The sequence below is a fragment of the Gopherus flavomarginatus genome, chromosome 10 (genome assembly GCF_025201925.1).
Source record: "Gopherus flavomarginatus isolate rGopFla2 chromosome 10, rGopFla2.mat.asm, whole genome shotgun sequence".
NCBI classification, from domain to species: Eukaryota; Metazoa; Chordata; order Testudines; family Testudinidae; genus Gopherus; species Gopherus flavomarginatus.
In genome coordinates, this window is record NC_066626.1 from 35,677,593 (window position 1) to 35,690,033 (window position 12,441).

General features: G+C 42.7%; 1 protein-coding gene across 6 annotated transcripts in view; it reads right to left on the minus strand.

Annotated features, from left to right (window-relative positions):
• Positions 1-12,441, minus strand: part of ITPRID2 (ITPR interacting domain containing 2) — a 62,405-nt gene that overhangs the window by 25,729 nt on the left and 24,235 nt on the right. The window lies entirely within an intron of this gene.

Sequence of the window (12,441 nt, forward strand, 5' to 3'; positions counted from 1 at the left end):
ATCAATTGCCCAAATTAACGATCCTATCATAACATCCCCTCCATATACTTATCAAGCTTTGTCTTAAAGCCAGGAAAGTCTTTTGCCCCTACTACTTCCCTCGGAAGGCTATTCCAGAACTTCACTCCCCTAATGGTCAGAAACCTTCGTCTAATTTCAAGTCTAAACTTCCTAATATCCAGTTTATACCCATTCGTCCTCGTGGCTACATTAGTACTAAACTTAAATAATTCCTCTCCCTCCCTAACGTTAACCCCCTTGATATATTTATATAGGGCGAGCATATCCCCCCTCAGCCTTCTTTTGGCCAGGCTAAACAAGCCAAGCTCTTTGAGTCTCCTTTCATAAGGCAGTTTTTCCATTCCTCGGATCATCCTCGTAGCCCGTCTCTGAACCTGTTCCAGTTTGAATTCATCCTTCTTGAACATGGGACACCAGAACTGCACACAGTATTCCAGATGGGGTCTCACCAACGCCGTATACAACGGTACTAACACATCCTTATCCTTGCAGGAAATACCCATGCAGTCAGTGCTCCAGTGGTTTGCTGCACTTCCCCCCTCCCACCCAACAGCTGCAGTAGATGGCAGGTCTATTCCTTCCTCCAGTGAGGGGGGAAGGGGGACACCACATGAGATCACTAGCCTCTACCAGCCTATCTCCCAGTCTAGACCAGATTGCAGGGAGCGGAGGGCAATAAGCAGTCATAACCTCACATTACAGCATGGCTCAGAAAAGGCCGCACACACACTGGGCCTTTGCAAGTGGTTGTCAGGCCTCCGAAAAAAACAAGAGACATTAGATTTTGTTTTTATCCCTGACAGGCTCAGAGTGCACATGCAAAATGTAGTCTGAGAAAATGCCCCTGAAAAACACGACAATCAGGAGATCAGTCTAAGCACAAAGGGCAAGATCCTCATTCCTGTTCCCTTGCCTCATCCCCATTTCCTCTGCTCTAGGTAAGAGTGCCTCTTAGGGTATATCTACACAGCAATAAAACACCTGTGGCTGGCCTGGATCAGCTGCCTCAGGGTATGGCTACACTCGAAACTTCAAAGCGCTGCCGCGGGAGCACTGCCGCAACAGCGCTTTGAAGTGTGAGTGTAGTCGCAGCACCAGCACTGGGAGAGAGCTCTCCCAGCGCTGTACGTACTCCACCTCCTCATGGGGTTTAGCTTGCAGCGCTGGGAGCCTTGCTCCCAGCACTGCGGCACTGTTTACACTGGCGTTTTACAGCGCTGTATCTTGCAGCGATCAGGGGGGTGTTTTTTTCACACCCCTGAGTGAGAAAGTTGCAGCACTGTAAAGCACCAGCGTAGCCATGGCCTCAGGCTTGTGGGACTTGGGCTGCGTAAATATTTGTGCGTGAACTCTCCGACCCCATGAGGGGCTGGATTCCAGAGCCTGGGCTCCAGCCCAAGCCCAAACATCTACACCGCAATTTTTAACCCCACAGTCCAAGCCCAAGTCAGCTGACCTGAGCCAGCCAGGATCATTCCATGAGTCTTTTATTCCAGCATAGATGAACCCTTAGAGGTAGAGAACAGAATCTCACCCCGTGACTTCAACTGTTCGACTGCCATCACAGAACAAATCCCAGTTCAAAACAACACTAAAACACATTATGAAGCAGCTTCTAAACTGCTAGATGCCCAAACAAGCATAATATTTTATATTAATTTTAACGAAAATTTTACTAATGCAAAATTAAATAGCTAAACACAACAGCACGTGCACAGAAGTGCCATTAACTAGAAAACAGGCAAAATGCCCTTTTAACTTTTGTATCAAATGTTTCTCGCAGTTCCCTACAACATCTGCACAACCCAAAGGCACTCCCTGTTAACTTGATAACAACCGTACCCAGGAATGATGAACTGCTTTCCACCTCAGGACAGAAAACCCAACCCAACTTCCAAAGACAACAGTAAAGCTCTCAGTTGACTTTGTTTAGAATTGGACTGGGCTCTTTTTGAGTCCAGCATACAGTTAATACTTTCTTTTAAAGTTTCCTCAAGTTACCATCTAATTACACTTTTTTAAAGCTAGAAAAGACACAATACAAAATCTGTCTTTTATTGTTGCATGGAATCACGCTATCTAATCTTAAAATGTAAGATTACAATGAAGTCTTCCGGGTTCAGATAAGGTGTATACAAAGTGGGGAGTAGTAACTTATAACTGCAAGTTTTGCAGCAGACAGCCATTGTACATTTCACAATAACACTTCTATAGTACAGAACTTTATACACCTATGAAGTCATGCTTCCTAAGATGTAGACATATATATTACATATGTAGTAAAAACTTTTTGCAGGACCAAACAGCAGTATCACTAATGGACATATTTTCCCCAAAACATTCAGTAAGGAATGAATGCTCTTGCATTCTTCAATCTGTAAAACAGTGTTCAAAAGATGCTAAAACATAATTACACATGATAGTTAGCTAACAATAACTATTATTCATGATTGCCTACAAGAGAAAATATACTGAAGTGAGGAAAATGTTAATCAAATCAGACTTCATATGCAAATAAAGCATCCTAATTGACTATAGTCAAGATAGTTAAATCCAAAGCAGACTACGAAGAGTTACAAAGGGCTCTCACAAAACTGGGTGACTGGGCAACAAAATGGCAGATGAAATACAATGTCAATAAATGCAAAGCAATGCACACTGGAAAACATAAGCCCAAGTATATAGATAAAATGATGGGGTCAAAATTAGCTGTGACCACTTAAGAAGGAGATCTTGGAGCCATTGTGGGTAGTTCTCTGAAAACATCATTGAAATGTGCAGCAACAGGCAAAAAAGCTAACAATGTTGGGAATCATTATGAAAGGCATAGTTAAGAAAGAAAACATCATATTGCCTCTATATAAATCCATGGTATGCCCACATCTTGAATACTGCATGCAGTTCTGTTTGCCCCATATCAAAAAAGATATACTGGAATTGGAAAAGGTTCAGAAAATTATTAGGGGTATTAGGGGTATTGAACAACTTCCATATGAGGAGAGAGTAATAAAACTGGGACCTTTCAGCTTGGAAAAGAGATGACTAAGGAGGGGATATGATGTAGGTGGAGAAAGTAAATAAGGGAGTGTTATTTACTCCTACTCGTAACACAAGAACTAGGGGTCACCAAATCAAATTAATAGGCAGCAGGATTAAAACAAACAAAAGGAAGTATTTCTTCACATAATGCACAGTTAACCTGTGGAACTCTTTGCCAGGGGATGCTGTGAGGGCCAAGAAATAACATGGTGCAAAAATTAACTAGATACATTCACAGAGGATAGGTCCATCAATGGCTATTAGCCAGGATGGGGAAGGGGTATGAAACCATGCTCTGAAGTGTCCCTAGCCTCTGTTTGCCAGAAGCTGGGAATGGGCGACAAGGGATGGATCATTTGATGATTATCGGTTTTGTTTATTCCCTCTGAAGCACCTGGCATTGGCCACTGTCAGGAGACAGGATTCTGGGCTAGATGGACCATTGGTCTGACCCAGTATGGCCGTTCTTATGTTCTCATAAAGCTGTTTATGAACTTCAGAGCTATTGTGCATTGATTCCTAATATTTCAGATAAAAACATTCACCAATGTGGGTACTGGTTTCTTGTTTCATGAAGTTTTATTGCCACATTGCTAAAGCCAGTTAGTAAGTTAAATCACTTTCTGTTGCGTCACATTTTTGCATCTGCCTCAAGGTCCCTCAGCAACTACTTCTTTGGGGTGGGGGGGGGACACACCTCTTTCCACATTTCACCTATGTTGACAATTTCACAGATGTATTTAATTTTGGGAGGACATTTTGAGGTTAATCAGGCAAGGCATTTTTAATAGACAGGATAACTTTTATCCAAGTGTGAATCAGTATTCCTACCTTACTTTTCCTTACACCAACACACCACACCTTATCTATATTCCCTTTATGTACCAAAAACACCCATTTGCCATACTGTGCAGATATTAAGAAAGAGTGCTGTTGATATTCCTTTATTATTGGAGTTGCATTATTTTGGCTCTGGTCCATAATAGAAATATTATCAGCTACTATGCTGGGCTATGCAGACATACAATAGTACCCTCCTCACAAGTGCATATGGGTTTCAGATACAGATTCAGAGACTCTCCTCCCTTTCCACCATTTTGGAGCACATATTTGACTCTTACAAGTTAGACAAAGGTATAAAGGACACACTGAGCTAGATAGCTTATGGATAAAATGGCACAGACTCCAGGCAACAGTGAGTTTTCCTGGAAGAGGGACAATCGTACAAGTTGCCTGCAACCCACATTCCACAATCGGACTGCAGGTGTCCAACTCAGCCCCCCCCCAAAAGGTCAGTGCCAGCTTATGAAGGGCATGCCTGGATGTGGAAAATGTGCACTACTTCTGTTATAAAGCTTAATTTAAAGCTACCTTCCAACACAGAACACCAGGGAGCATGGCAGTTCACCCGGTATTCAGTGACCTCTGGGTTCAGTGACCTCCCATACATTTAGATTGGTGTAATTTGTACCAGCCAGAGGAAGTCAGTCAAGCTCATTGCATCTCCACTGTTTGCACTGTACCATAAGCACTATCTCTTCAGAAAGTCTGACAAGGACCTCTTCCCCAGCAGATTGCAAGAGGCCATAAGGGGATTATGAAAGAGAAACTGGGAAGAGGAGCAGCCAACCAAGATGAACAGATAAAGTGGAACAGTTAACACAAGTGCCAACTAAACTAGAAAAGGAATGAAAGCACCCTCCCTGCGCTGCATGGCTGGTGTAATACTAAAAAACAAAACCAATTAAACCATTAAAATATTCAAAATATGCCAGTGACATTTATGCATTCAAAAACATTTAGGCCGACAAAACTCTTAAGAAAAGAGAATACATGAGTCCCTGATTTATAAGCATGTCTGCATTTGATAGGTGCATGGCACGGTAATTAACAAACAGTGGAATAACTAACTATGCTCTACTTTACCCTACTTGGCTCTCAACCAACTAGGATTCTCATCATTCCAACAGTCCAGTCAGCTAAAGGCAGCTTACCTAAACATCAGAATAGTGTTTCTGCTATCATCTGCCTGAGTTTGTGCTTCTGGTAAAGAAAAGAGAAAGAAGTGCACTGAATCTGTTCATTAACATCTAGCAATATTTGGGTTATTTGCTGTAATGCTTTGCATTATTGATACTAATGAACCCAAATGCAATAAGCTTTTACATCAATATTCCAGATTTGGGTGGGAGATGCCTAGTTATGGGGACCTAAGAGTACTCTCACCTCAGTACAGGGCTGGCCTTACCATAAGGCGAACTGAGGTGACCGCTTCAGGTGGCTGACTGTGAGGGGGAGGAGGGGGCGCCACTAGGACCTAGAGTGTAGAAAATTGTGTCTGCTGCTGGTGCATATGTATTCTCTCTGCTCTAGGTGCACAGAGATGGTGGAGTGCTGTGCTGGAGGAAGGAGGGCACAAGAGACATAACAGGCAGGCAGGAGTAAAGGTGAGAGGGAATAACAGAAAGCAGCAGGAGCTGCAGGGAGAGAGAGGAGGAAGAGCCTCTTATGTACCTCTCTAGCACCTCCAGGAGCCTGGACTGATTAACACCTTCTTTTCAGGGAGCTTCCTGTTTCCTGCTGCTTCCCTGCACCCACTTGAGGAGAACAGGCAGTCAACTGAAGTAGCAGAAGCCAGTTAGGCCCTTAAGACGCTGATATCTTCCCTCACTCAGGCCCTGCTACCAGCCTGCTTATTTGTCCCCTTCAATTGAGTGTTGAGAGCCTCGGGGGGAGGGATAGCTCAGGGGTTTGAGCATTGGCCTACTAAACCCAGGGTTGTGAGTTCAATCCCTGAGGGGGCCATTAAGGGAACTGGGGTAAAAATCTGGGGATTGGTCCTGCTTGGAGCAGGGGGTTGGACTAGATGACCTCCTGAGGTCCCTTCCAACCCTAATAGTCTATGATTCTATGATTCTATGAATATAGCTGGCTAGGGTGACCAGATGTCCTGAATTTATAGGGACAGTCCTGATTTTAGGGTCTTTTTCTTATATAGGCTACTAATACCCCCCAGCCCCTTTTTTCACATTTGCTGTCTGGCACAGAACAGTCATGAGTGAAAGAAGAAAACGCCCCTCTGGGGCAGCATTCAGAAAAAAGAAAAGAAAGCAAGCAAAGAAAGCTTTTCTGTCTAAGCAGGAAGGAGCTCTCCTGAGATACACAGACACAAATGTTCACAGTGAGCCTTCCACAGTGAGGATGTGAGTGGTGAGGAGATGCCTGATCTTCCAGTTAGTCAGAGTGCAGGTGACCTGGCAGCTACTACAGCAGAAAAGTGTAGATCAGAGAAGAGTGTGGTGGAGGTGCAAGAAACAGCTGGTGCAGAGTTTAGTTCCTTAAGTCTAGATCAGTGGTTCTCAAATTCGGGCTGCCGCTTGTTCAGGGAAAGCCCCTGAAGAGCCAAGCCTGTTTGTTTACCCGCTCCCAGCGGCTGTCGTTTGCCACTCCAGGCCAAAGGGAGCTGCAGGAAGCTGCACAGCCAAGGGACATACTGGCCACCGCTTCCTGCAGCCTCCATTGCCCTGGAGCAGCGAACCGCGGCTACTGGGAGCTGCGACTGGCCGAACCTGTGGACACGGCATTTAAACAAACCAGCCCGGCCTGCCAGGGGCATTCCCTGAACAAGCAGCGGCCCTAGTTTGAGACCCACCGGTCTAGATGATCCAGGACTGTGGACCCACTTGAGCAGTAGCCTGAGGGACTTCCTTGTACTGCATGGGCCACAGCAAGTGAAAAACTTCATGTTCCCCAAAAGACAATGAAAATAGAAGTTTCCATCCAACACATTACTGTCATGAAAATCCCAATGGTGACAAAGTGGAGAGGCCATGGCTTATGTACTAAAAAACCCAGAATGCTGCAAACTGTTTTTGTTGCAAACTCTTCCAGTCTAATGTTCCAGCCACATTGGGTTCTACAGGAACAAGGACTGGAACAATCTGGCTAGAAATCTGTCATGCCATGAGAAGGCAGCAAATCACCAGAGAGCATTCCATAAGTGGAAAGAGCTTGAGATGAGACTAAGGTTAAAGGTCACCATAGATTATCAGCATTAAGAGAAGATTGCATCAGAGTCTCTTTACTGGCAAAATGTTCTGAAAAGGCTCATTGCCATTGTGAGAATGCTCGCTACCCAAAACCTAGCACTGCGTGGCACTTCAGATCAGCTGTATGTTCCAAACAATGGAAACTTCCTTAAAATTGTGGAGCTGATGGCTGAGTTTGATGCTGTACTCCAGGAGCATCTAAGAAGAGTCACCACCCAAGAAATGTATACACACCACTACCTTGGAAAAACAATTCAAAATGAGATCATACAGTTACTGGTAACAAAAGTCAAACAGAAGATTGTGGCAGATCTGAAGTCAGCAAGATATTACTCTGTTATTCTGGACTGCACACTGGACATCAGCCATACGGAATAAATGACTTTAATGACGCATTTTGTAACAACAACAGAACCTAGTGAAAATGTCCCTGCAATGGTGACTGTCAGAGAGCATTTTCTAGAATTTATTGACATTGATGATACTACAGGAGCTGGTAATAGGGGAATTGTGATAGTTGACATGGGAGGTCAGGGCTACGATACTGGTGCCAACATGAGAGGAAAGAACAGAGGAGTGCAGACATGGATCTGAGATTTAAACCCTTGAGCTTTTTTTGTCCAATGCAGTTCTCATTCATTGAACTTGGTGGTCAGTGATGCAGCATCAACTTCTAGTGAGGCTGCTAAATTTTTTAATGTAATTCAAAGCATCTATGTATTTTTCTCTGCATCAACTCATCGATGGCAAATTTTGACACAACATCTGGGAACATCCTCTCTGACACTGAAACCACTAAGTGCCAGATGATGGGTAAGTTGAGTGGAGGCGATAAAGTCTATCAAACACCAAATTGGGAAGATAGATGATGCCATAGTTGCCATTATGGAGGATAATGCTATGACAGGAACTGTTCGTGGCCCAGACTGTGGACTTTCAGAAAGCAGTTCAAATCTTTGCAGCCAAGGCCGCACGGAAAGCACCACTTTGATTATTCAAACAGATAAAAATGCCAGTGTTTACTATGCAGATAAGAAAAGTTACATTTGCTGTTCAGGCATTTGAAAGTTAAGCGTTACTTAACATTTTTGAAAAGGCATTTTAAGTTGTTAGTTCTCCTTTATTGGGGTAGGTAGCAGAGCAGTACCATGAGAAAGTTTTGGCCCAAGTGAGGGACATGGGGGCATCATTTGAGCTCCCCGCCTCAGGTGCCAAAATGTTGTGGGCTGGTCCTGTCTCAGTGCCTCCTTTTTCCTACTTGGTACTCTGCTGACTCTGCCTGGGACAGGAGCTCAGATCACTGTCTGCAACCAAACATGCACTAAACCGTGACAGCAGGAGACACTGCTATAATAAGCCCTGGCATGTCTTCCCTCAAGAAAAGAGAAGGGGCATCACAGCACCTGGAGGGCATGAACGTGAACTCCCCCAAATATCTGGCAAATTTCAGGCCTCTCTTTCTGTAGATATGTATGTGTGTGTACACTCCCACACACCCTACCTAGAGCAGTAAATATCAACTGGAATTAACGGTGGCATTGCCCTTAATGTGTACTACTAGTCCATTACTATGGCCTTCATTTTCAAGAGTGACTCTTGATTTTGCCTGCCAAACTTGAGACATCTTGAAGGGGTCTGATTTTTGACAGTTGGCTGATCAGCTTTTAAAAGTCAGGCACTCCTAAGGAACCACAGGCTGGGTATTCAAAAATCACCAGATACTGAAAACGTAGTGATATGTCTTTTACATCCCAGATGTACAGCCTGTATTTGTGAAGCTCTATTCAGAAGGTGCCGGAAAGAAGTCGCTGTTGCATAAATGCAAGTCATCGTTAAATAAGAACTTTGTTTTCCAGCTAACAAAAGCTTCCTTCCATCTAACTTTGTAATAACTTTTTATACTGGACATTTAGCAGCACTTTATGTTTACAGCACAAAGCAACTGAAGCTCTCCATTTCTCTCTACCGTCTCCCTACAAAAACCCCACAAGCAAAACATAGCTACATTTGAGTTATGTAATAACAAAAGCCAGTTCTGAGCATATTGGATAAACTAGTTCACTGCCATTTACAAGACATGACTTAAAAAGTACAGCAAGCTGGTCTTACCATGTTAAGGGATATTTAGCATTCTCAATGCAGTGTTTGACAAACTACAACACTAATCACAAAACAATGCAATACAACACAATAGCACTCAGGATAGTTAAGTCCCAGGCAGACTGTGAAGAGCTACAAAAGGATCTCTCAAAACTGGGTGACTGGGCAACAAAATGGCAGATGAAATTAAATGCTGATAAATGCTGATAAATGCAAAGTAAAAGCAGCAAAGAATCCTGTGGCACCTTATAGACTAACAGACGTTTTGGAGCATGAGCTTTCGTGGGTGAATACCCACTTCCTCAGATGCATCTGAGGAAGTGGGTATTCACCCACGAAAGCTCATGCTCCAAAACGTCTGTTAGTCTATAAGGTGCCACAGGATTCTTTGCTGCTTTTACAGATCCAGACTAACACGGCTACCCTCTGATAAATGCAAAGTAGTGCACATTGGACAACATAATCCCAACTATACATATAAAATGATGGGGTCTAAATTAGCTGTTACCACTCAAGAGAGAGATCTTGGAGTCATTGAGGATAGTTCTCTGAAAACATCCACTCAATGTGCAGCAGCCATCAAAAAAGCTCACAGAATGTTGGGAATCATTAAGAAAGGGACAGATAATAAGACAGAAAATATCATATTGCCTCTACATAAATCCAGGGTACGCCCACATCTTGAATTCTGTTTGCAGATGTGATTGCCACATCTCTAAAAAGATATATTGGAATTGGAAAAGGTTCAGAAAAAGGGCAACAAAAATTATTAGGGGTATGGAATGGTTGCCATATGAGGAGAGATTAATAAGACAGACTTTTCAGCTTGAAAAAGAGAAGACTAAGGGGGGAATATGATAGAGGTCTATAAAATCATGATTGATGTGGAGAAAGTAAATAAGGAAGTGTTATTTACTCCTTCTCATAACACAAGAACTAGGGGTCACCAAATTAAATTAATAGGCAGCAGATTTAAAATAAACAAAAGGAAGTATTTTTTCACACAACGCACAGTCAACCTGTGGAACTCCTTGCCAGAAGATGTTGTGAAGGCCAAGGCTACAACAGGGTTCAAAAAAGAACTAGATAAATTCATGAAGGATAGGTCCATCAATGGCTACAAGCCAGGGGGGATGGGGGGGGAATAGTGTCCCAAGTCTCTGTTTGCCAGAAGCTGGGAATGTGCAACAAGGAATGGATCACCTGATGATTACCTGTTCTGTTCATTCCCTCTGGGGCACCTGGCATTGGCCACTGTCGGAAGACAGGCTACTGGGCTAGATGGACCTTAGGTATGACCCAGTATGGCCGTTCTCATGTTTTTATGTTCTTAATAATTTGCAAGCCACTTTAAAAAATAAGCTTGCCCTTTATAATAAAAAACAGTCATTTAAAAATGAAAAATGTGTGCTAATGGGTGACACTCGCTGCTGTAGAATTCAGTACTGCTTAGGCATGTTTTAATAATCTTCTGCCTATTTCAATGGAGAGAAGAATAACCACCCATTTTTAATTTAAATATTGTACATTTTACTGCACACCCTCTTAAAAATGCCTTGCAAAGTACAATAAACAAATGAGAGAAAGCAGCCACAGTCCTCCTTTTAGAAGTACAATGTCATAATAAGTATCTTCTCCTTTTATATCCCATAAATTCATAACATTCTGTTCTGAACAGCACCACTCTGGTATAGATAGAGAAATATCCTTCCAAAAAACAGATACAGGCCTGCGTCTGTGAAGAGTACATGTGAAATATGTATTTTTGGTTTGGGTGCTTACGTACAATAGAACCATGCAACTGAAACAGATTAGTGTATGTTAAAATACTTAACAGCAAATACGTTGTAACAAAGAACTAGGGTTTCCACTCAGAGCGAACTGAGCTAAGGGATCCCTAGCAAGGCTACGACTCTTGTTCGGAGACAGTGGCCAAGATTTTTTCCAACGCAACTATGCCTCCATATTTATTGAGCACTTGCCCTCTGAAATCAGACCCCTTGTCTCAATTAGAGTACCCAAAAATCACTAGTCACCTAAAATGCTTCTCTTCTTGGAGCTTCACTAAATTGGTATGGCCTCGTAAGACTCTTACACTAAGAAACTAATGTTTGTGAATAGTCTCAACTTTTATGTTAAGGTGACAGTTTTGCTAACATTATAATAGAGAAGACAAATAGAACTGACCCAACAATCAATAAAGGTAAATATTTAACAAAACAGGGAAGTAGATGGCTCGCAGTATGATAATGACACAAAGTCTGCTGAGGTTTGGCAGTTATTTTGTTTCCTATGTGAAACAAATATTTGGGCTCAGACTACTTTCTAGCAGATAGTAGCTGTCCCCATCACAATTAGCACCCTTCTTGGTAGATTCAGCCAATAACATGCATAGGCATGGAAAATTCACTGTTTTTTCACTTCTATGAAGGTGTTCCCAGAACTGAGTTGAAGCACAGTGGAGGGGCAATATGGGAAAGCACGTACTGCTGTTGCCAATTATACCAGTTCTGTGGCTATACAGAAGTTTTCCGCTGCCAGGGCTGTCTGGCACCTTTCATGAGCACCAAGTTTATGCAGGGCTTTGGGCACATTTTTTTTTTCCTGAGGTGGGTGGAGGTCTATATAACACACCTTTAGTTAGAAATAGAAGACTTTGTTTTGGGTGGAAAAAGTGCAGCTACCCAAGGCTTTGAACTTCCTTCAATGTCGGTGAAGACCTGACAAACAGGAAACCTTTTCAAAAAAATCAGATCTTTACCATATAAACTGCATAGAGCTTTTTACCTGGGGACAAATATCAAATGTACCTAAAGACAGGTATACCATGTGTGTGTACAATCCTGAGGAAAAATAAATCACGATGGGGATGCTGTGAAAGAGGTTGGTTACTGACAGAACTTGTCACCTTCTCTCTTCCTGTCCTACCTTTCACAACAGAGGAGTAGTCGTCAATGCAACTGTATATGTATTCTGGGAAATACTGCAGTACCTATACAGGAAACTATCCTTATTAGGCAGTTTTCAATCTTCAGAGTTCACTTCAAGGTACCATCAACCACGCCAAATGCAAGTCTACGGCTCTTGTTGGAAGACCACTTCGTTTTATACAATTTAAATTTGTTAATCTCTTAAATTGTTGCTTTGAACAGATTTCTCTCTCTTTAGTTTTTGCTAGGGTGTGATCAGGTGTCCATGCACACATTCCCTAAAAGAACCATTCACTTAGTCT